This window comes from Delphinapterus leucas, chromosome X (genome assembly GCF_059928025.1).
Source record: "Delphinapterus leucas isolate spDelLeu-1000000601 "Yukka" chromosome X, BTC_Dleu_Yukka2, whole genome shotgun sequence".
NCBI classification, from domain to species: Eukaryota; Metazoa; Chordata; class Mammalia; order Artiodactyla; family Monodontidae; genus Delphinapterus; species Delphinapterus leucas.
The window spans coordinates 88,417,645-88,442,093 of NC_143150.1; the positions used below are offsets into that span (position 1 = coordinate 88,417,645).

General features: G+C 41.7%; 1 protein-coding gene across 1 annotated transcript in view; it reads left to right on the forward strand.

Annotated features, from left to right (window-relative positions):
* Positions 1-24,449, forward strand: part of SHROOM4 (shroom family member 4) — a 219,777-nt gene that overhangs the window by 1,664 nt on the left and 193,664 nt on the right. The window lies entirely within an intron of this gene.

Here is a 24,449-nt window from a genome sequence, read left to right on the forward strand (position 1 = left end):
GGAGGAAACTTTTGCGCCATGGAGCACAGCTGTGCCGCCGCCGCCGCCGCCGCCGCCGCCGCCGCCGCCGCCGCCGCCGCCGCCGCCGCCGCCGCCGCCGCCGCCGCCGCCGCCGCCGCCGCCGCCGCCGCCGCCAGGGTTTGTTTGTTTTAGGAGGCTGTGGTCTGCTGGAAGCCAAGTTGCAGCTGAGGGCAGGGTAGAGGAGCTCTCCCGAGCACTCTAGAATCCCTGAGCAAGCCATCCCCCGGTAGGGGTGAGTGTAGGGGTTGGGGGCCGCGGGGGCTGTAACTGGGAAGAGAGATTTGCAGGACGACTCACCTTGAGGCGCCAGATGGCCAAGGGAGCGAACTTCACGAACTTTATTCTGTTGTTTTTTGTTGTTGTTGTTTTTGTTTCTCTGAAATGCTCAAATCTGAAAAGCCCTTCCCCTTCCAACCCGCTCAAATTGCAGTTGAGGTGGAAGACGTGGGTTTGGGCTGCAGATAAAAAGATGTGGTTTCTCTGTGGGGAACAAATGTCACTTTATTGTTTTGGCTTCTTAACGTGGGTCACGTCTCAGCAGGGGGTGGCGAATGCCCCCGCCACACCCCCGCGTAACCTGTGCCCCTTTCGCCAGGCACCGGAGCTGCTGGTTAACTTGTAGGGGGTCCTTCAGGCCTTGGGGGCCACACTCTTAGCAATCCTGGGGTGTTGCCATGGGGTGTACCAATCATCTTGAGCGCCTGAGGCAAAACTTTGAGGGGCTGTCAGGGAAACCTGGGATCTTTAGCTTCCCCAAACACCAATAACCAGCCCAGATCTTCACCCAGCACCCCCTTTCCCCATACTAGTCATGTATTTCTAACCAGCCTAAGATTGCTTTGTCACCCACTGTCACACCATTCCTTCCCCCCCCCCACAAGTCACTATCCCTTTCCCTCCAGTATTATCCGGAGGGAGTAATAAGCTTTTTTTTTTAAAACACTCTCAAACAACCCCTTTGAGGAGGGGAATCCTGGCCTTCAGGAATTTCTTCTAATCAGACTCCTCTCCCTGCTCTTTCCACCAAGGTCAGAACTGTCTATGCAGCCCTCCATGGTCTGGCAGTTCCCCCCTTTCTTTTTCTCCTGACACCACCCACAGACTTTCCAGTCTGCCCAGACAACCTGCCTTGGAGAGGTCATTTTTCACCCCTGCCCAGGGCTGACCCATCCTGAGAAGCACCCCAGAGAGTGGTTGCTGCTGTGGTCCTGGATTGTTTTGTGAGCCAGCAGGAACATGGCAAGGGGGTGTTACTAAGTATGGGGCAGCCAACAATTTGTGGTCTGGCTGGGGGATTATTTGAGGGTGGATGAGGGTTTCCTTGGCCAAGCTGTTGAGGAAATGACTCGTGTGTTGAGAGAGGGTGCCTTTTAACGACTCCCTTTCTGCTGAATGTACAGTTGACCCCTATTATATATGAAGGCTCATTATTACACACATTTGGATATGCAGGGGGTAACATAATTTCTCCCATTTATCCCAGATAGCTTGATTCCTTCCAGTAAAAGCCAGCTATATATAACCTGGTTAGCCCTATTACTGTATAAAGGGGCCATGGCATTTTTGTAAGGTGCAATGGTTGCCTGTATTTTTTTTCTTGCCAAGACAGTATGTGGCATAGTTCATTAATCCCCTTTTAATTTTTCTACCTTAGTTTTGTTTCCCCTTATGCTTCAGAACAATACAGATTTCTTCTTGAAAATAGCTTCAGTCTGTACACATTGGTAGGGATGGGATGGAAGGGTGTACAAAGAGAATTGTATTGACAGATTGAAAACTTGGGTTCTAATCCTTGCTCTGCCACTCACTAGCCCCACGATCCTGGGTGCATCACTTGCCCTCCCTGGGCTTAGGTGTCTTTAAATAAGACTATGACAGTCTGGTAGCCAATCCTTTATGCCAGTGGTAGGCTCCAAATCTATAATATTTTCTACCACTTGGAGAGTTTATTTTTTTAATTATTATTTTTATTGAAGTATAGTTGATTTACATTTTTGTGTTAGTTTCAGGTGTACAGCATAGTGATCCTTTTTTATTCAGGTTATATTCCATTATAGATTATTACAAGATATTGGGTATAATTCTCTGTGCTATACAGTAAATCCTTGTTGCTTATCTGTTTTATGTATAGTAGTTTGTATCTGTTAATCTCATACTCCTAATTTGTCCCTCCCCCTCTCCCTATCCCCTTTGGTAACCATAAGTTTGTTTTCTGTGTCTGTCAGTCTGTTTCTGTTTTGTATATAGATTCATTTGTATTATTTTTTAGATTCCACATAAAAGTGATATCATACAGTATTTGTCTTTCTCTGTCTGACTTATTTCACTAAGCATTATACTGTCTAGGTCCATCCATGTAGCTGCAAATGGCAATATTTCATTCTTTTTTATGGCTGAGTAGTATCCCATTATATATATAATGTGTGTGTGTGTGTGTATATATATATATATATATATATATATATATATATATATATTACATCTTTATCCATTCACCTGTTGATGGAAACTTGGGTTGTGTCTATGACTTGGCTATTGTAAACAGTGCTGCTAAGAACATTGGGGTGCATGTATCTTTTCGAATTAGAGTTTTTGTTTTTTCCAGCTCTATACCCAGTAGTGGAATTGCTGGATCATATGGTAGTTCTATTTTTAGTTTTTAAAGGAATCTCCATACTGTTCTCCATATTGGCTGCACCAATTTACATTCCCACCAGTAGTGCACAAGGGTTCCCTTTTCTCCACATCCTCTACTTGGAGAGTTTCTCAATTCTTCCGGTAGTACTGCAGCTTGTGAAGGGGCATGGGGCAATACCACTGAGGGATGTATCCAGTCTTGGCGGCCTCCCACCTCAGTGACCTTTTGCACGCCAGCTTGTGTTTCCAGAGTAGGTGAGCACTGGGTTGCAGACACTCCCTGGTGGAGTCTGGGCTCAGGGAGTAGGAGAGGACAGTTTTAGTGACTCCAAATCACTTGTGATGATCTCAGGTCAGGCAGAGACAGAGGTAAGGTGCCAGAACCATGGTAAGAAATATTGGAGAACCTCCTTCGGTGTCATGGGGAAAAACACCAAAAACGATTTGGATCTGATGTGGTGTACATGCTTGGAGATAGCTTGTGGAACAGGTGGAGGCATCTTGGGAGTGGAGGAATTTGAGGAAAGATGATTAGTGGGAAGAGTGCATAGAGTGTGAAAGTGTATTTCATATTTGTTATGGGGGACCCTTTGGATCAGGAAATAATCAGGTTGGGGAAATCATCAGTTCCTATAGGCTCCTATGATTTCCCTGAAAGTAGGGAATTCAGCTGCCAAAGTTGTGGAGACTGGTATAGCCGTCTCTTAACAATTAAGTGACAAAAAAAGAAGAAATGTTAAAAAACAACTATTATTATTGATTATCCCATGTGTTAAGGGATGGTTTATGATTGCCCCATACAGTGTGATGTTCCCAAAGAAATGTGACCAACTAGAGAATTGGGCCCATGCCCTTGGCGTTATTGATTCCTTTGGTTAGCATCTACCTCGTTGACCCAGGGGGCCTGTCTGGATGAAGTGGAGATTCTCTTCTAATCAGACTTGGCTATTTGCTACCTAGGGGTCCCCCTCTACCCCCTCTACAGTGTAGACAGTCATCCATGAAGTTGGCTCCATGCGCTGGAAAAGATCCACTTTGGAGGGTGGGTGACCTTTTCAAGGTTCTGGCACCAATGATTATGCATCAGATAGGGCCTCTCAGAGGCCTCAGAGATTCAAATTGTATCCTCCTGTGGTGTGTGTGCGTGCGTGCGTGTGTGAGAGAGAGAGTTGCTAAGCTGTAGTGTAAGATTCCTATACTCATTTTGAGTTCTTGGAAATGTGCCCTGAGGTTGGCTGAGGGTGGAGAAAAGAAAGGGTGGAGACCAATGTGGGGATGCAGGAAAAGGAGAAGGAGGAAAATTGGGGAGAAGGACAAGACATTGCAGAAACTGGCTCACCCTACATATTTGCCCTTTTCCTGGCCCATTTTTGGTGGCAGTCTCTATCTGGCACAGTGAAGGAAGTGGATGCTAGTTACTGCCCTGGAACAAAGGAGGGTGGGGTGGGGCAGTAGCCTGGAGGAGGAAGAAGCTTCACCTCCTCCACTTAGTGTGCACTGATGTTGCTATATTATTTTATCCTCTTTGGACCCAAGATTCTATTTGCCAAATGAGTGTCGTTGGCCCATCTTTATTAGCACAGATGATGTGAAAATGAATTGGGCAAACCCTAATTCTGTGTGCCATCCTTAGCCTAGGAAAATGGCAGGACATGCTTTTTGTTTTTATACCCTCCCCCATCCCCACTATGACTTTATTTCTAGAAGAAGTACACAAAGAGGCATTTGAGATTTCAAGAGGACGTGGGTAAAGTCAGATTCAGGCTATCTTGTGGCTGGCAGTAGATTTGGCTGTGACTTTGAGTTCTTGTTGGGTGCAGAGGTAGTGTTATGTGAGAAATGGTAGTTCTGTGAAACCTTCTTAGTCATGTTACAGGCCAGGCCTACCCCCAGAACAGGGCTTGGCATTCACAAAGAGACCCTTCATGGGGTGTGCTTCTTGAGAGCTTAGTCCAGCCTGATTACTTAGATGAATCTCCTCCTCATCTCTGCTTCTAGAATCAGCAAAGATGTCTACTACCTCAGTTCCCCAAATGCTCCTCTCTCAGAAAGTAAGCTTTTGGGGACATGGGGTAGGAATCCATCCAGAGAAATACAAAGAAGGTTGGAGGGAGGTAGTAAGGCAAAGAGGGTGGGTGGTATGTCTGGCAACCCTTGGCTGAGCTTTGGGTACACACTACTTTGGGGCCTGCTGGGCTGTCACAATACACCTGGTAACCTATTGCAATCCACACATGTGCTCCCTGAAGTGAAAAAAGGCCAAGCCTATTAGAGGCTTTTCCTTCTCTAAAACCTCAAAGAAAATAATTCAACTCCAGCTGGAAGACACTTGAATGTTGTCCCTTAAACAGAATTCAGATGATTTTGCCCCTTGCTCTCCTCCATCTCCTCCCAGGAATTTTTTTTTTTAAGAGAAAAGAGAGACTCAGATTTGAGGTTGGTGTTTATGGAGTGATTTTCTGGAGGGAACATCAGAATTTTTATAGTTAGGCTTCTTCAGAGCCAGGGGACAAAAATATGCTGACCTGTCTGAGAAAAGTTAATGAAGAACAGCAGAGATTAAGTGAAGGGCTGCTCTAACAAAGCACCCTCCTTCCCCGACCCTCACCAAAGGGCAGACTCAACTCAGGCCTGCTAACGGAATGCTGTTCTTTGAGGTGGCTGGAATCACAGATTAGCAGAGTGAGGAAGGCCTTGTGGAAGTCACCTGGTCTTAATCTTAACCGATCCATGTGCAGTAGCCCTGAGCTTGTTCTCCTGTGGTCATGGGGGAGCTCGCTCCCTTCTTAGACAGCCCATTTCAGTGTTGAAAAGTTTTGACTGTAGTAGACATCTTTTTCTCAGGTCGAGCTGAAATCATTCTCCATCTACCTATTCTCTATGGGTCCTATAGCTCTGCCTTCTGGGACCACACAGAACAAGATGCTTTCTCTTACTTAGGACAACCTTTGGGAGGTCTGAAGACAAAGACTGTGTCTCTTTGTCTCATTTTTCTAGGCTAAAGAGCCTTAGCTCTTTCAGCTGTTCCTTACAGGATCTGAGATCCAGCCTCCTCCCACTCTGGATGCACTCCAGCCTGGCCATGTTCCTCTTGAGTTAGGGAGCCCACAGCTGAATGCAGTAACTGAGGAGAGTCTGACCAAAGTTAGGTAGCACCATTCTTTAAAAAAATACAGCTGAAGACCACTTTGGCTCTTTCTGGCATCCATGCCATACGAAGACTCTGTGTCAAGCAAAGCCTTTTAGTGGAAGTATCTGTGCTACGGCTAAGCCACACCTGCCCAAGGCCTCTACGTAGGCACCTGGGACAACTACATAAGAGATTTAGGAGGGGCACATCTCATCACTCACTATGTATTTAGAATTGCCCCTAGCCCTGCCCCTAGCCCAGGTCAGCCTTGGAAAAAGTGTTCTAAGGGAGATGATAGGGAAGACATAAGCCATGAATTCCAGGAGCATATATATTTCTACAGAGTTACAGACAAGGAATTTGTATAATAGAAGAAGGAAGTGGCAGTTGGCGAATAGTGTCAAAATCAGACCTCTAGAACATCAGATTGATTTGATTTGATTTTTAACCAACTGCTGGCTTGGAAATTGTAGGAATAACCTCTCTGAACTTAATTTTCCCCTTCTGGAACAAATAGGTGTCTCCAAGATTGAAGATGTTGACCCTATGTGACATACAAGCAGTCTCCAACTTACGGAACCCCTCGGTAGGAATTTAGACACAGCAGTCCCCAGCCCTGTCAGATGTTTATTTCTGTGCACATTGCCACTGGCACTGGCTGCAAATCTCCTATCGTTGCTGCCATTCCTGTGTTCTGAGGTCTTCTGTCTGTACCTGGAATACCCACAAGAGTCGTTCCTTCTGGAGGTCTTGCACTGACAGTCTCGCCCCTCCCCCACACCCTCACATCTACCAGTTTGTCACCTGAGTTGGGCAAATACCTTTTCTTGCTACTGAAGCCCTGATTGGGGAGTGTATTGAAGTGGAGCTTAATCTTCATTATCACTGAAGGATGAGAGGCCTGGAGAAGAGAGTTAAAGTCTAGGAAATATGTCCCCCTGACACAGTTATTGATAGTGGCCACGTTCAGAACAGTTCTGGAGAGGCCTCTTTCATCTATAGTGTATCACTGATGAAATTACAGAACCTAACCACCATTTACAATATTCTGTCTATAGGGAACTGCATTCAAAGCTCCAAGCTGCTTATTTACTAAAGGTAATCTTGGAAAACAATCCATAAGTCAGGGACAACAAGTGCTCTAGATATCTCTGTTACATAGATGTAGATGGGTTTGGGGTTTCTACTACTATCACTGCCCAGGTGCTCATATCCTTGATCCTGGGGCCAGATTTGTGTGTACATACAGTGTATGCATCATTAAATTTCTCTCTGAAACTGAACTCCAGGTTTACCTGATTTATCTTGTAATCAGCAAGTGACCCTTTTATATTACTTATGTTGGTACCTAGATCACTTTCACTCAGTTTCTATGAAGACAATATTTTGTTTCCTGGTGCTCCCCTGAAATACCTGCTTCAGACAGACTTCAATTAAGTCATTAATGAACAAGTTGAGATATTATTTTTCCCTGCTAAAGACTGCGTTCCAAAGACTGGGATGGGATAGAGGTTTGTCTCCTTACACCCCTTCGCCCTATCCAGTGTAAACAGGCCAAGTGGAAAGATTGTCTTAGGCATTAGTTTTGCAAGGGATGATTCGTTCTTCCTCACATCACACTGGCATGTTTACTTGGGCACATAGCCATCCTGGCTGGGCACTGAAATTGCAAAGATCAAGATGACTTCGTTTCTCAAAGAGACTAACTCCTCCCCATTGACTTCACCTCCACTCCCTCCTCTTTCAGTGCGAGTCTGTGACTACGCCATGCTATGGGATGAGCACTGCCTGGTAGCAACAGAGACAAATTTTCCATGCATCTAGGCTACCCTTCTTTCATGTCCAGTCTTTGGTTCCCAGCCCCCACCCACCAGCACCAAGTTGCTTGAGGCCTACATTTGGGACTGTTTCATTCAAGTGTCACTACTTCTTGGTTCATTCATTGTCTTCCCTGCCCGCTGTCCAAAACCCAGCTTTTTGTTGTTGTTGTTTTTCTTTTTTGGTACAGTGGGCCCTTCTAGTCTGCTGTACCAGTTCTGTCTCTCTTGGCTCAGCCATACTTCCGGTGTGGGGAGGTTGGGGGAGAGAAGTTCACAGAGTTAAGGTTGATAAAGTTTGAAAACTCTTCAGCAAATTTGTAGCCGGATCAGGGGGAACTTTTCTCATACTGTGTCTCTCTCTGTCCTGTTTCAGTGGAGGACTGGACCTTTGTCGCATTCCTGATATTCTCTTATCAACTCACTGAGTAATCTTGGCATGTTATTTCACCTCTCTGTACCCTCCTGTTTCTTCTCAGCCTCTCTGAGGGGCAAGCTTCTGCTTTATTGACGGGATGCTAAGAGCTCCAGGATCTTCGCTCATGATCTAGGCTGTGGAAGTGTAAAGGCTGACTGACAGCAGGCAGTTCTTCCAGGACTTAGCTTTTCTCCACGCTCCTACTTCCTATGTTTCCAGAAGTGGCTGTTTCCTGGTATGTTCTCAGGGACGGGGTGCCGCATGGTCTGTTAACTTTCACTCAAGTCTTTTAATGTTACATCTGTGAGGAATGCGGGAGGTGGGACTAATTTGACAGGATCAAGGGTTAAGCCCAGTGATGGACAGACCCTTTGTGGTGTCTTCTGGCCCCCACCCTAACGCCACTCAGCAGATTCCCAGCTGTATGGTCTTCTCTCTTCCTGAGCCTCTGGCAGGGAAGTTTTGAATGGTTCTCCTATACTGCCTTTCACGGTCCATCAGAAATTGATTTTTCTTTTGGGGGAGGGGGTTGGGGGTGAGATGAGGTAGACCTGGGAGGAAAGCTCGTTCAACTAGTTATTCTGGAAAGGGGTTAGAGTCTCATGGCTGCTGCCCCATCTTTGCTTATGAGAACATGACAAGCTAAAGCCTTGTCTTTGTTGGGCTGCCTTGCTGCTTTCCATTTCTTTTCGTTTGTGTTTGATGTAAGTAAAACCTCCTCTGAAAACTTCTGCAGGTAGGCAGTTTTTGATGGCATATTATCTCTGACTTAGAGGGTGAGGGATGATATCTTGGAGACTCAGGGGAGAGTAAGTATCAGTTCTTGACTCTCATGTTCTTTGAAGGACTTGACTGAGAGTTTGGAGCTCTGTGTTAATTTAAATTTGTAATCAGGGAGTAGCAAGGCAACAGGAGGAAAAGTGGACCAGGCAGGGACCTGGATACTCCACTTGTGTGGTTGTGCCTCATTGGATGGAGGTAATGCCGTTTGGTTGGATCTCAGCAACCTCTTGAACTAAATGGGTGATCCAGGCGTAGATATGGGGGAATAGGAGAGGTAGTGGACCTGCTATGTGGTAAATACTGCTACTTCTAGGTGTTTTACATATATTCTTATTTAATTTTTACAGTAACTCTTTGAGGTAGATATTGATCTCCCCATTGTGCAGATGAGGGGACTGAGGCTCAGGAGAAGTTAAGTAACAGACTCCATATGGATGAGCTGGCATTCAAATTGACTTCTGTCTGACTCCATATCCCAGACTGTTTCAACACTATCATGTTTACATAGGTGAAAGAAAGAGAGAGAGAGAGAAAAAGAACTGGATAAGAATATGACGGGGTGGGGAATGAGAGAAATTAGAGAAATGTAACTTACTGCAAAAATTGGTACTGTTAACAGTACATGCCAGTCAGGGGTCAGGGTCAAAGGAAAGGTTTTGTTTTGTTTTATTTTGTTTTAAATCTCAAGTCAGGGTAAGAAGTATAAGCTTGGATTTAGAAGACCTGAAGTTCAGTCTTCGCTTTGCTGCTCAGTATTTGTGTATGACTGGGCATGTCATTTTCCTCTCGGTGTCTCCATTTCCTCATTTGCAAAATGAAAATAATAAAACTTGCATTTTTTCCCCAGTAGGGAGGGAGATTGATTTTATCTTTTATCTCATATAAATACTAGATGTGTATGTGATTTAAGAAAGGAAAAGCATTCTACAGGTGTCCCTTATTAAGCAGAAATGCTCTTAAGGGAATTCTGAACTTAAAAAATTAAGTGTATGAAGTTACCAAATCTTTGGAAGTTGTATGAAATGGCAGGACATCTTTAATGTGACGTTTGCTCCTGGCAGAAGTTGGAGGACCAGACATGATTTCTGGCTAATGTTTGAAGAGACAGCAATTTGAAAGGCTATGCTAAGCCTTGTTTGGCTCCTACCTAAGAGCTCTCAATTAAGCCTCCAATCAATCAATCAGTCCACCAGTCAACATGTATTTGTTGAACACTTTGTAAAGTGCCTTACCCTAAACTAGAGAATACAAGAGATAGCCACCATGGAAGACCTGTTCCCTGGAAATGACGGTTTTGTTGAAGAGAGGCACTACTGCAAGCCTGGGGAACAAAAACCTTAATTTAAGTGCTGAAACCATGGGCTAGGATCTAAGAGCAACATTTTAAAAAATTTATTGAAGTATAGTTGATTTACAATGTGTTAATTTCTGCTGTACAGCAAAGTGATTCAGTTATACATATACATACATTCTTTTCATATTCTTTTCCATTATGGTTTATCACAGGATATTGTATATAGATCCCTGTGCTATACAGTAGGACCTTGTTGTTTATCCATTCTGTATATAATAGTTTGCATCTGCTGATCCCAAACTCCCAATCCATCCCTCCCCGACCCCCCCTTGGCTTCCACAAGTCTGTTCTCTATGTCTGTGAGGAAGAGCAACATTTATTCAGTGAGAAGAGATTTCATTGCAGGCTGATGTGGTTAGGGAGCTTTGTGGAGAAAGGAAGAATTGAAGCTAGACCTTGAGGGCTATACAGGATTTAGGTAGGTTGGGGAGGAAGAAAGGCATTCATTCCAGTTAGTACAAGTGATGCATGTCCTAAGGACTCAGGCGACAGGCCAGTTGGTTCACCCCCACAGTGAACTGAGTAAGAGTATGAGCTCCCCAAGGGCCAGGTATGTGTGGTTTCTTCATTTATTCACTTATTAATTCATGCATTAAATTTATTGAGTGCCTGTTCTAGGAGCTGAGCTACACTTCCTATGGCCTGTGAAACCAGTGCACAGCCCCATAAACGTCACTTTTATTTGCTTTCTAAAAATACTTTCATAGTGCGTACCTTGGACCAGGCACTGGTTTTCTATTTTAACACATATTAGCTCCTTTATCAATCCCATTTTACAGATGAGGAAATTGAGGAATAGAGAGGTTAGGTAACTTGCCCAATGTGATACTGCTTGTATGGCTGGATAAGTGGATCAGTGAGGATCTGCTTGAGTAATGAGACATAAGGGTGAATGGATTTGAGCCAGTTATTCTGAAGAACCCAGAACATTGGGCTATAGGATGGATTCAGGTTGGAAGTATGTAGCCATTTTGTTGTTTTTTGGAGGATTAGAGTTAAAGTATTAAAAATAAAGCATCTAACACAGTACCAGCCATATAACTGCTTACACAAGGAAAGACCTGTACTGAACAATTGGAGATGGCATTATAAAGGAATCAGTCATCTTGGCAACGTGCTGACTGTTGTTAACACATTAGCAAGTTGCCAGAGGTTGTGGTAATATACACCATTTGGATCTGAAGAAATGAGGGAGAGGCAGGAGTTAGAGATGAATCCAGTATTTCTAATCTAGAAGGCTCTAGGTGGTGACGGAGATTGGGAGGGCTAACCAGGTTTAGTTAAGTTTTGGATCTTCTGAGACCATAGGACCATCAGGGAAAGGAGTTCCATAGGTAGTTCAGAAAAAGAAAAAGAATTTTATTTAAGGCCACTGGTCAGTTAAAACAACAAATCATTATTTTAGGAACATAATGGTTAACACAGATGATTTACTAATCTGCTGATTGTTGTGGAAATGACTTAATTGCCACACAATCTCATGCCCCAACAGACATTGGAACAGGCCTGCGTTGTTATTTAATGGGCTTTTCTGGTCATAGTTTGGTCTTGCTAGCTCCTCCAATCTGCAGGCTGCCTAGTCACCTGAGGTATTACTGGCTGAAGTTCTTTCTGCCTAACTTAGTACTTTCAAGTGATGGGGAAGTCCAAAAATCAAACAAACAAAAAATAGAAGAAGCTGTCAAAACGCCAAAGTTCAGACATGAAGCTGGAAATGTTAAAAGATTCGAGGCTGTTAAAAAACATCAGTTGTCTTGCCAAGATATTTAAAGATTGTTTTCGCTATATGAAAAGTAAAATGTGGAGGCTTCGTAAGGCAAACTCCACTGGAGTTTCAAGTCTGGATTGCATTTTTGTTGTTAGTAGTTTTATGCTCTCTGCATGGGGGAGTATTATTAATCTGTGAATGTCATTGTTCATATTTCTGCAGTAGCATTGGTTCTTAAAATGTGACCTTTGAAAAAGCATTGTTAAACTTGCAAATATGATTTAATTGTTTTCAGTGGTGTCCTCACCATACTTTCATCCTGAGTTTTATATTAAAATAAAAAAGAAACTAACAACATTGTAAAGCAACTATACTCCAATAAAAATTAATTAAAAAAAGGAAATAGGGATTTACTTCACAAATTCATTGGCTGCAAATCTGGCTGGAAAACATCACTTTATTATTAAGAGACTTCTGCACATTTGGAGTGATTATCTGACCCAAACCCTAGACTGGATGTCCTGTATATTTACAGAAAATTCTCAGGAAATGTTAACTTTCCTACCTCCATCCTTCTTAGATTTGCTTTCTAGATCCATTACTTTTTTTTGTACAGCATCACATGCTTTTCTGCATGGTGAAAAACTGAAATTCAGAATGTCGTAAAGATGCTTGTGCCATGGAACTTGGTCTCTTCACTCCCTCCCTCCTCGTAGACAAAACTCATTTCATGCTAAAAATCTAATGGGCACATGGGTTCCCTTTACCTAACTCTGACCAGGTGAAATAGCTTGTAATTTATATTTGAAACTGATTTGAGTATCTAGCTGCTGGGGGTGTTTTTGTGAAAAAGGCTTACCCAAGTGCTCAGGCTTTTTTTTTTTTTTTAACATCTTTCTTGGAGTATAATTGCTTTACAATGGTGTGTTAGTTTCTGCTGTATAACAAAGTGAATCAGCTATACATATACATATATCCCCATATCTCCTCCCTCTTGTGTTTCCCTCCCACCCTCCCTATCCCACCCCTCTAGGTGGTCACAAAGCACCAAGTGCTGGGGCTTTTGCAAGAGCCAGCTTGCCAGTTTGTCTCTGCTGTGTGAGTGCTGGTGGGAGGATGATACTCTCCCTCTCTGGATGTAAAGGGTTAAATATGTAATTTTCATGTTTTCCCATGCCTTTGGCTGGAGAAATGTTCAGTGTTCTGAAACCTGCCCAGGCCCTGCACATATTGTATCTGCTTAAGGAAGGTTTTGGCTCTTAGCCCTTCTCAGCTGCATTAGGGTTCAGGTTTCATCCTTCTCCCCTTCCAGCCACTAATAAAAGCCAAAAGAATTAAGGATCAGGGAGAGTTAATTCCCACTGCTAAGACCCAGGTGGGGCCCTTCCACCTCCCATCCCAGCTTCTAGGTTAGAGCCCTAATTTAGGGCTGAGCTCTAGTCTAAGCCTGTAAGTGACAGTGATCTGGAACAGGCCCCAGAAAAGCACTTGACAATCAGGTTTTGACTTATGTTGGCATCTCTCTCTCTCTCCCCCCACTCTCTCTCCCTCCCTCCCTCTCCTGCCTCCCCCCTCCCTCTCTCTCCCTTCTCCCTTTCCCCTCCAGCTCCTCTGTTGGGATCTTAGAAGAGACCAGGGGCCAAGCCAACCGATGCTATTACAGAAATGGAAATGATGTATCATAGTTCCTTTCTTCTAAACTGGGAGTTTGGGATGAAGCTTCTACTTTTTTCTTAAGTCCCTGACCCAGCTTCACTACAACATTAGGAGTCTCATTCAGAATAAGAAATGTCATTGATATCTCACCCAGCTTAAAAGAGAAGCATAGTAATGAGCTCTGAAATTGTGAGCTCAGACAGAGAAGGCAGCTTTGAAGGAGGATCTTGCAAGAGCTGGGACAGGCAGGAAGAAGCCTCCTTCTGGAACAACTACACTATTGTAGTGGCCTCTTCAATGGTTTCCCTCCCTTTGATCATCCCCCCTCCCACTTAAAATTATTTAATATTTCCCTGCTACCTCCAAAATAGAGCCCAAACTACTTTAGCCTGGTGTAGGGACCATTGTCCACTGGGCTTGAGTCTTACTTTCTAGCATTCCTTCCAGGACCCAAATTCTCAGGCAGAGTGTTTTCCTCTCCACTCCCCCCACCAACACACCTGGGAAGTTCTGTCCTCCAAATTTCCCATCACCATGTTCCTTGAGTGGCTCGGCTTCATATTGCCGACTCAGAAGGCCTGCTCCCTTCTCCCCTCCCGTCCCACTTGGGCCTAACCTTCAAGCCCTACTCTATGCCCCAAGCGCATCATCTCAGTCTGCTCCTGGTGGATGTAATCTCTCCCTTTTTGGAATGCTGGACTTCTGATTTTCCAGTAGAAATGTTTGGGGACTTTGACTGCCCTGTGTCTGGTTTGCTGGACCAAAATCTTCTAGAGGACAATGGCTGTGTCTGCTGTATCTTTACTATTCTCAGCACAGAGCAGAGCAGATTCTCCATAATGGTTTGCTGGAAGAGTCAAGCAAAACTTTTGTACTCAGTAACTGGCCACGTCCCCCTTTCTTCTCCCCATTACAAATGAGAAAGCGAATATGACTTGAAGAGCTGGATATACTAGCTGAGTTTTCCAGTCTTTCTGAGAAACCTAGTAAGTGGGGTGAGCCTTGAATGACAGACACATACGAGCTTGGGACAGAGGGAACGAATAGAAGGAAGTAGTGGTACAGGTGGACATGGAGAGGGATCCCAGGTGCAACCCTGGATGAGAGGGGAGAGGGTGGCAGTGGAGGCTAGGGTCATCTACCTGCTTGTCCAAGAGCTGCCTCGAGTTGCGTTTGCAGTGGTTGGGTTTCTTGCCGCTGCAACTCCTGTGCGTGAGCTGTGTTCCTGAGGCTTGCATGTGGGAGAGGCCTGCTGGCTGATGATTACAGCATTCCCTTGCTGTTGGGAAGCGTTGCTGCGAGACTCTTAAAACAGCAGCCACCCCTCTTGTTGCTATGTGTTCAGGGAGGGCAGAGTGTGAGGCTTCTGCCTGAGTCAAGTGTTTCATTGCTTCAGCTGAAGCAAAGTGAACCTACTCTGTGTGTGTGTGTGTGTGTGTGTGTGTGTGTGTGTGTGTGTTTTCACTTTTGCTTAAGCAAGCCCTAACGTGTTCTGTCTGACTAGCCTTGGATGTGAGTCACCGTCTGGTATTTATACCCAGTGCCTTAAGTGTCCTTATTATTTGACCATGACATTCCTTTTCTCACTGTTTTACTCGAAGCCGAGAATGCTGAAAAAGGCCAAAAGGAACCTTCTCCGTTCCCCTTCCTAATGGGGGTCTCATCTAATTGGCGGCTGTCTCTGTGGAAGTCAGTTAGGTTATGTCAGAGCACTAAAGGAAACACATCAAAACTCACACTGGCAGTACTGTGACAGTTTAAGATACACTGTGGGGTCTTCTCTTAATTTGTTCCTGCTCAGACTAGTGCTAGAGAGTTTGATTGCTGGAGCAAACTTTAGGAACAGGCCTCGAAAGAGACCCCAGGGAAATGTTTATCCTCATCAGAATCGCATAGTAAGTTTGCAACGAGTACAGCAATCTGAGAAAGTCTTAGAGGAGATAATTCAGTCTTTGCAGGCGTTGGTGGAGAAACAGAATGTTAGCTTGCTCCTCACTGCTGTTCCCATTAAGGTCCTTCTGAAGTTGACAATTTTGTCTTGGGAGGGTGCTCTTAGAGTGTGGGAATGTTAACCCCATCAGGGGCACTGTTGTTATCAAAAGGACAGAGCCTCAGAGAGGAAGGACACGACTGCTAGCATGGTCATTTGGAGGCTAGGCAGGCGGTAAATCATTTGAGAATGAACTAAAAGTTCAAAGGGCAGGAGGGAATGCTTTGGGTGACCTCATAGGTGTGTGAAAAATCAAAGGGATAGCTGATGTGCTTTTATTTTTTGAGGGCTGGTTCGAAGGAGCAAGAGAATGGAAGTACACAGTAGGAAATTGGCGTCACTATTTTCATGTGCTTGGGAGTCAACTCTGGGATGGGGATGATCAAAGCTACCATTGATTAACTGCCAATTACATTCTGGGAATTTTATGTGCATAATCTCTAATCTTATCACTACTGTAAATTGATAGGATTCCTATTTTACAGATGAAAAAAAGAGGCTCAGAGAGGCCAAACAACATTCTCAAGGTAACAAAGCCAATAAGTGGTACAGCTGTGCTTTGAACCCAGCTTGGCCCGACCCCAAATCCTATGCTTGTCCCACTATACTTTGGAATTTTGTGTCAAATCCTCTTTTTGTGCCTCACGTTCTCTTTCTAATACCAATATTAACTATTCCTCTGCCCACGTTCTGTGTGCCATAGCATTGGAGAAGAGGCAGGTCACACAGACCAGTCATTCCCAAGCTTTCCTGGAAAGTTTTTAAATATGTGAATTAGACTCTCAGGATTAAACAATATGGTGTTTGATATGTACTTAGTAGTGTCCCTATTCTAAGAGGCAGAAGTTGAGGCTGAGAGAGTTTCCAAAATCCATTGGACCTGTAAGTGGCAGAGCTGGTATTCAAAATTCAGATTTTAGAGTGCCTTTTCTTCCCAATGCCCATGATGCCTCTCACACTGAGACAGGGGAAGTGATAAACAAAAAACTCTTCAACTGTCTGATGGACAGTGTCTACTTGAATAACTTTTCTCTTTTTTTATCTCAAACCCCAATATATCAAAAACGGAACTTGTTATCTTCCCCTTGCCAAACAGGCTCTGTCCTTGGCCTCCTGCCTCCCACTCAGCCAGCATTGAAATCTTGGAGTCACTGCTTATTCATCCTCTATATCCTATCAATCATCACATGCTGTCAGTCCTTCTTCCTTCAAAATAGCCCTCATATCTACTCCCTTCCTTTCAAATCCTGCTACTCCCACTCTCTTCCAAACCCTTATTTATTTCTGGATTTCTGGATTCCTGGCTGGCTTCCCCGCCTCTAGGCTCACCCCTTTAAAATTTACCCACTTCCTCTATCTGAGAATTTTAATTTCCTTGTCTGTACAGTGAAGAAGCTTTTTTGAGTGAAAGAAGTTCTTTCCAGCTCTGATATTCTAGACCAGCAAACCCGCCATTGACTCTCTTGTACTGCCCTCTCTCACTTGAACAGTTGCTCTGGCTCTATGCTTAGTCTTGCATAAAACTCTCCTCCATATTGTTCCTAGCATCTTTATCTGAAATCAACTTACAGTTGAAAGGAATCTTTGAGGCCTTTCAAGTTGGCCAACACTGACCCACTGCCTGACTGCCATTTATGACACCCTTGACTTTGGTTGACCAGGCTGTGCTTGAACCCTTCCGTTGATGGTAAAAACGCTCTCACAAGCCAGCCCTTTGCACAGTCAGGCAGCTAGAGTTGTAAAAATCTCCTACCACAAATTGACAACAATTACTCTGCCTTTATGGCACTCTATTATTCAAAACTTTCTTCATTTTGATTTAAGTACCAACCCCTCAAGTTTGGCAACCCAAGTTCTCCATAATATGGCTTCTACCTTCTCTTCTAGCCTTGAATCCTGGATACTTCCTTTGCACTTCCTCCAAAAAAAAAAAAAAAAAAAAAACAAACAGGCTGACATTCGTCGCACACTTACTGGATGCCAGACACTGTTCTAAGTCATTTTACATGTATTATCTTATTTAATCCATACAGCAACCATATAAATTCCTATTGTTCTTCCCCATTTTGCGGAGGAGGAAAATGAAGCATATGGAATTCTAAATGATTTACACAAAGTCTCACAGCTAGTAACTGGTAGAGCTAGGATGTTAATCCAGAAAGGCTGTTTTGAGACCCCATGTCTATAACCCCTGCCATACACAGTAAGCCCCAAATGTGACAATTCACAATTTCCTAAACATACCCAGTGCTTTGTTCATTATCTTCTTTCAACACCTTCTTAGTCCTATCTACCTGACTAAACCTTGCCTATTCTTTGAGGCTCAACACAAATTATACTTCCTTCTGGTACCATTCTACTCTATCTTCCATCCCTCCATTCTTCTTCAATTTTCCTCCCATAAAATCCTTACAGTTTTCTTCACGTCTCTGCTAGAGCTCATCATGTTCTTTCTAATGAGCAGTGTGAACCTGTTTTATATTCCTCATGGAGATTTTTTTTCATATTTTAAGTTTATATGAATCTTTGCTTTCTGAATCTGGTTTCTTTCTTCAGCTCAAAATTTCATTTCTCTCATTGCCCTGTAGTTTGTACATTTGTTCCCAAGTACCATCAGTGACAGGGAAAAAAACCAAACAGTTCAAGCATTGCCATCTGTAGTAATATTTTATAGTATATATTGCATAGTAATGTAATTTATATATGTATTACTTTTATATTACATTTATAAAATGTAATATGAATTTTATATATTATATTTATTAATTATATACTATAATATTAATTATATATTATATTAAATATTTATTTATTTAAACTGAGAGCTGAACGAGGAGCAACCTAAAAATAAGGAAGGATTTTCTTAGAGCCTCTATTCCCAATATGACTGCCTTAACATTTATTACTTCTCATTTTCCCTCTTCCTAGCCCTTAACATTTTTTGCTATACTATCTACAAAGTGATATAAATTTTGCTTTTTTACATCAATGGATAGGTGGATGGAAGGATAGATACTTTGCCGCTTGATCTAGAGATTGTGAGTGTGTGTGTGTGAAGTGTTGGGGGAGTAGGTGGTGGTGGTGGTTGTTGGATGGTTGGAGGTAGATGCTAAGAAAAAACCCTTAATTTTCCCCCCAGCTTTATTGAGATATGATTGACAAGTAAAATTGTACATATTTAAAGTGTACAATGTGATGATTTGATACATGTACACTTTTTTGGTGAGAACCCTTTCTTTTTTTTTTGCGGTACGTGGGGCTCTCACTGTTATGGCCTCTCCCGTCGCGGAGCACAGGCTCCGGACGCGCAGGCTCAGCGGCCATGGCTCATGGGCCCAGCCGCTCCGCGGCATGTGGGATCTTCCCAGACCGGGGCAGGAACCCGTGTCCCCTTCATCTGCAGGCGGACTCTCAACCACTGTGCCACCAGGGAAGCCCATGAGAACCCTTAAGATATACTCTCTCAGCAAATTTTAAGTATGCAATACAGTATTAACTATAGTCACAATGCTGTACATTAGATCCTCAGAACTCATTCATCTTATAACTGAAGGTTTGAACCCCTTGACCAACATTCCATTTCCCCCACCCCCTATCCTCTGTCAATGACCATTCTACTCTCTGTTTCTATGAGTTTGACTTTTATTTTTAGATTCCACATATAAATGATACGAGGCAGTATTTGTCTTTCTTTGTCTGGCTTGTTTCAATTAGCATAATGCCCTGCAGGTTCATCCGTGTTGTCATGACACTTTCTTTATCCATTTATCTGTCAATGGACACTTAGGTTATTTCCATATCTTAGCTATTGTGGATAATGCTGCAATGAACGTGGGAGTGCAGGTATCTCTATGAAATACTGATTTCGTTTCCTTCAGATATATTCCCAGAAGTGGGATTGTTGGATCATATGGTGGTTCTGTTTTTACTGTTTTTGAGGAACCTCCATAATGTCTTCTATAATGGCTATACCAATTATATTCCCACCAACAGTGTACAAGGGTTCCCTTTTCTCCACATCATTGCCAACACTTGTTATCTCTTGCCGCACCTTTTCATGTACCTACTGGTCCTTTGTATATTCAGATCCTTTGCCCATTTTAAATTGGGTTATTTGTTTTTGTTTTTGTTTTGCTATTGAGTTGTTTGAGTTCCTTATATATTTTAGATATTAACCCATTATTAGATATATGGTTTGCAAATATTTTTCTCCTACTCTGTAGTTTGCATTTTTACCCTGTTGATTATTCCCTTTGCTGTGCAGAAGCTTTTTAGTTTGATGTAGTCCCACTTGTTTAGTTTTGCTTTTGTTGCCTGTGCTTTTAGTGTCATTTCCATGAAATCACTGCCAAAACAAATGTCATGAAGCTTTATCCCTGTTTTCTTCTAGGAGTTTTATGGTTTCAGGACTGTAAGTCTTCAATGCATTTTGAGTTTATTTTTGTGAGTGGTATAAGTGTTAGGTTTCATTCTTTTGCATGTGGATATTCAATTTTCCCAAAAGCATTTATCGAAGAGGCTATCCTTTCCCCGTTGTGTGTTCTTGGCACCCTTGTCAAAGATTAGTTGACTGCATGTGCTTGGATTTTGGTGGGCTCTCTATTTTTATTCTGTTGGTCTGTGTTTTTATGCCAGCATCATACTGTTTGGACTACTATAGCTCTGTAATATAGTTTGAAATCAGGAACTGCAATACCTCCAGTTTTGTTTTTCTCTCTCAAGATTGCTTTGTTATTTAGTGTCTTTTGTAGTTCCGTATGAATTTTAGGATTTTTTTTTCTATTTCTGTGAAAGATGCCACTGGAATTTTGATAGGAGTTACATTCAATTTGTAGATTGCTTTGGGTAATATAAATGTTTTATCAATATTAATTCTTACAATCCAAGAACATGGTATGTCTTTCTGTTTGTGTCTTCAATTTTGTTCTTTTTTTGTTCTTGTATATTCAGCTTAGTTATTCCTTTTTTTCTTAAAAAAATTGAAGCATAGTTGATTTACACTATTGTGTTAGTTTCACATGTATAGCAAAGTGATTGTTTATATACATATTTTTTTCAGATTATTTTCCATTATACATTATTACAAGATATTGAATATAGTTCCCTGTGCTATACAGTAAATCCTTGTTGTTTACCTATTTTATATATAGTAGTGTGTATCTGTTAATCACATACTCCTAATTTATCCCTCCTCCCCTTTTCCCTTTTGTAACCATATGTTTGTTTTCTATGTCTGTGAGTCTGTTTCTGTTTTGTAAATAAGTTCATTTGTATTATTCTTTAGATTCCACATATAAGTGATATCATATGATATTTGTCTTTCTCTGCCTTATTTCACTAAGTATGATACTCTCTAGGTTCATCCATGTTGCTGCAAATAGCAATATTTCATTCTTTTTTATGGCCGAGTAATATTCCATTTTATATACATATATATGTGTGTGTATATATATCTCACATCTTCTTTATCCATTCATCTGTTGATGGGAACTTGGGTTGCTTCCATGTCTTGACTATTATAAGTGGTGCTGCTATGAACATTGGGGTGCATGTATCTTTTTGAATTAGAGTTTTTGTCTTTTCTGGATATACACACAGGAGTGGGATTGCTCGATCATATGGTAACTCTATTTTTAGTTTTTAAAGGACCCTCCATACTGTTTTCCACAGTGGCTTTACAATTTATATTTCCACCAACAGTATAGGAGGGTTCTCTTTTCTCCATTTGTGTCTTCAATTTGTTTTATAGTTTTCAGTGCATAGGTCTTTCACTTCCTTGGTTAAATTTATTCTTTTTGATGCTATTGTAAATGGGATTGCTTTCTTAATTTCTTTTTTTTTTAACATCTTTATTGGAGTATAATTGCTTTGCAATGGTGTGTTAGTTTCTGCTTTATAACAAAATGAATCAGTTATACACATACATATGTCCCCACATTTCTTCCCTCTTTCATCTCCCTCCCTCCCACCCTCCCTATCCCACCCCTCCAGGTGGTCACAAAGCACTGAGCTGATCTCCCTGTGCTATGTGGCTGCTTCCCACTACCTATCTATTTTACGTTTGGTAGTGTATATATGTCCATGCCACTGTCTCACTTTGTCCCAGCTTACACTTCCCCATCCCCGTATCCTCAAGTCTATTCTCTAGTAGGCCTGCATCTTTATTCCCGTCTCGCTCCTAGGTTCTTCAGAACTTTTTTGTTTTATATTCCATATATGTGTGTTAGCATACGGTATTTGTCTTTCTCTTTATGACTTACTTCACTCTGTATGACAGACTCTAGGTCCATCCACCTCACTACAAACAACTCAGTTTTGTTTCTTTTTATGGCTGAGTAATATTCCATTATATATATGTGCCACATCTTCTTTATCCATTCATCTGTCGAAGGACACTTAGGTTACTTCCATGTCCTGGCTATTGTAAATAGAACTGCAATGAACATTTTGGTACATGACTCTTTGAATTATGGTTTTCTCAGGGTATATGCCCAGTAGTGGGATTGCTGGGTCATATGGTAGTTCTATTTTTAGTTTTTTAAGGAGCCTCCATACTGTTCTCCATAGTGGCTGTATCCATTTACATTCCCACCAACAGTGCAACAGGGTTCCCTTTTCTCCACACCCTCTCCAGCATTTATTGTTTGTAGATTTTTTGATGATGGCCATGCTGACTGGTGTGAGATGATATCTCATTGTAGTTTTGATTTGCATTTCTCTAATGATTAATGATGTTGAGCATTCTTTCATGTGTTTGTTGGCCTTAATTTCCTTTTTAGATAGTTCATTGTTAATATATAGAAACACAACTGATTTTTGTATGTTGATTTTTTTTCTTGCAGCTTTAACTGAATTTGTTTTTCAGTTCTAACAGTTTTTTGGTACAGTCTTTAGGATTTTCTCTATATAACAAAAGGTCATCTGCAAACAGAGACAGTCTTACTTTTTCCCATCCAACTTGGATGCCTTGTATTTATTTTTCTTTCCCAGTTGCTCTGGCTAGGACTTCCAGTTCTATGTTGGGTAGAAGTCTTGAGAGTGAGGAACCTTGTCATGTTCCTGATCTTAGAGGATAAGCTTTTAGCTTAATATTTACTACTTCTCATCTTCCCTCTCCCTTACCCTTAACATTTATTGCTATGCTATCTAGAAACTGATATGAATTTTGATTTTTCACATAGATGTATGGATAGATACTTCACCACTTGAACTTGTAAAATTTAGTGTGTGTGTGAGAGAGAGTGTGTGTGTGAAAAATAGAGATAGAGAGAAAGAGAGAGAGAGTGGTGGCGGTGGTGGTGGTGGTGGTAGAGTGGTTGAGGGGGTGATTCTTTTTGGAGCAGAAAGTTTCCATGTTTTCTGTGCTAATAAAGCCCCTTTAAAATGCTACATCCTACACAACTTCCTCCTTCCCCTCCCCTCCTCTCTTCTTTCTTCCCTCTTCTCTCTTTCCTCCCTTCTTTTGGTAGTTATTGTGGTTTCCCATTGGTATTTTGTAAATGATTTCCATCTGAAGTTTCTGAGTTCTCTACTTGAGTGAGATATGCTTATCTAGCATGTTAGACAAGAACATGATTTACTACCCAGACAGACTAATTAAATGGGTAACACATTGGTCTCTAAAGGATCAGGATACTTTTGCTAATTCCCTGTGTGTACCAATTTAATTACATTTCAGAAGTCAGAAAAATTTAAGTAGTTCCAGTTGCAGTGTTCCAGTTCACTAAGCATTAACTATAAATCACTAGTGGGTACTTCAAAAAAAATCTGTTGATGGATTGGCTGGTATTTTACATGAGTATAAGCCACCTAACCTAAGGGTCTCTAAGTTTGTTTTGCAAAGTTAAAAACGTGCTCTTGATATCTCTCTCTGGCCCCATAATATCTTTGTAAATCCCCACCCTATCCCTATACACCTTTCATAGGGCCCCCTTTTCTTCTCCCTTCATATTTTTCAACAGACTGTTTAAGGGAGTCATAGACTGGTTGTGATTATTACTGAACCATATAGGAACCACACATCTTCTACTTTCTTGAATTATGGTTATGTCTTCCTAAATGAATTTTTTTAAAAAAACAGCCAATACTAGTTTTTAACTATTGAAGAACTTATTAGCAAGTAGCCCAGTCTTAATTTCATCATCCAGTAAAGCCCAAGTTCATAACCCCTCTTTTTTTCTTTTATTTCAGCTAACACCTGAAATCTGTTCTATAGGAGGGAGATACTAGTTATTGCAGTATATATTAGTGTGCAGCCTTCATGACCCCTTATTTTTTTTGACTAACAATTTTTCTGGATTAGAAGGGTCTGGGAGTCATTATTTAGTCTCCTTTTCCAGAATGAACTATATATACTGTGTAAAGTTTGGCTACAAAATAAGCATACTTATTTTTATTTGTTTGGGAAATCAGTCCCTATTTTACAAGTATGTTAACTATTGCGTTGAGGCAAATTTGACTTGATTTTATATTTTACACATTTATTGAACGATAATTGATGTATAAGAAATTATACATGTATAAATACCTATACAATTTGATGAATTTTGACAATGCCTATGAAACTATCACCATAATAAAGGTAATAAACATATGATTCACCTCCAAATGTTTCTTTGTACCCCTTCATAATCCACCTCCATTACTCCCAGACAACTACTTTCTATCACTATAGTTTGCATTTTCTAGAATTTTATATCAATAGAATCATTTAGTATATATTTTTTGTCTTCCTTCTTCACTCAGTATAAATATTTCTACATTTTTCCATGTTCTTGCATGTATCAACAGTTTACTCCTTTTTATTGCTGAGTAATATTCGATTGCATGAATATACCACAGTTTGCTTATCCATTCGCTTGTTGTTGAACATTTGGCTTGTTTCTGGCTATTATAAATAAAACTGCTGTGATCATTCATGTATAAGTCTTTGTGT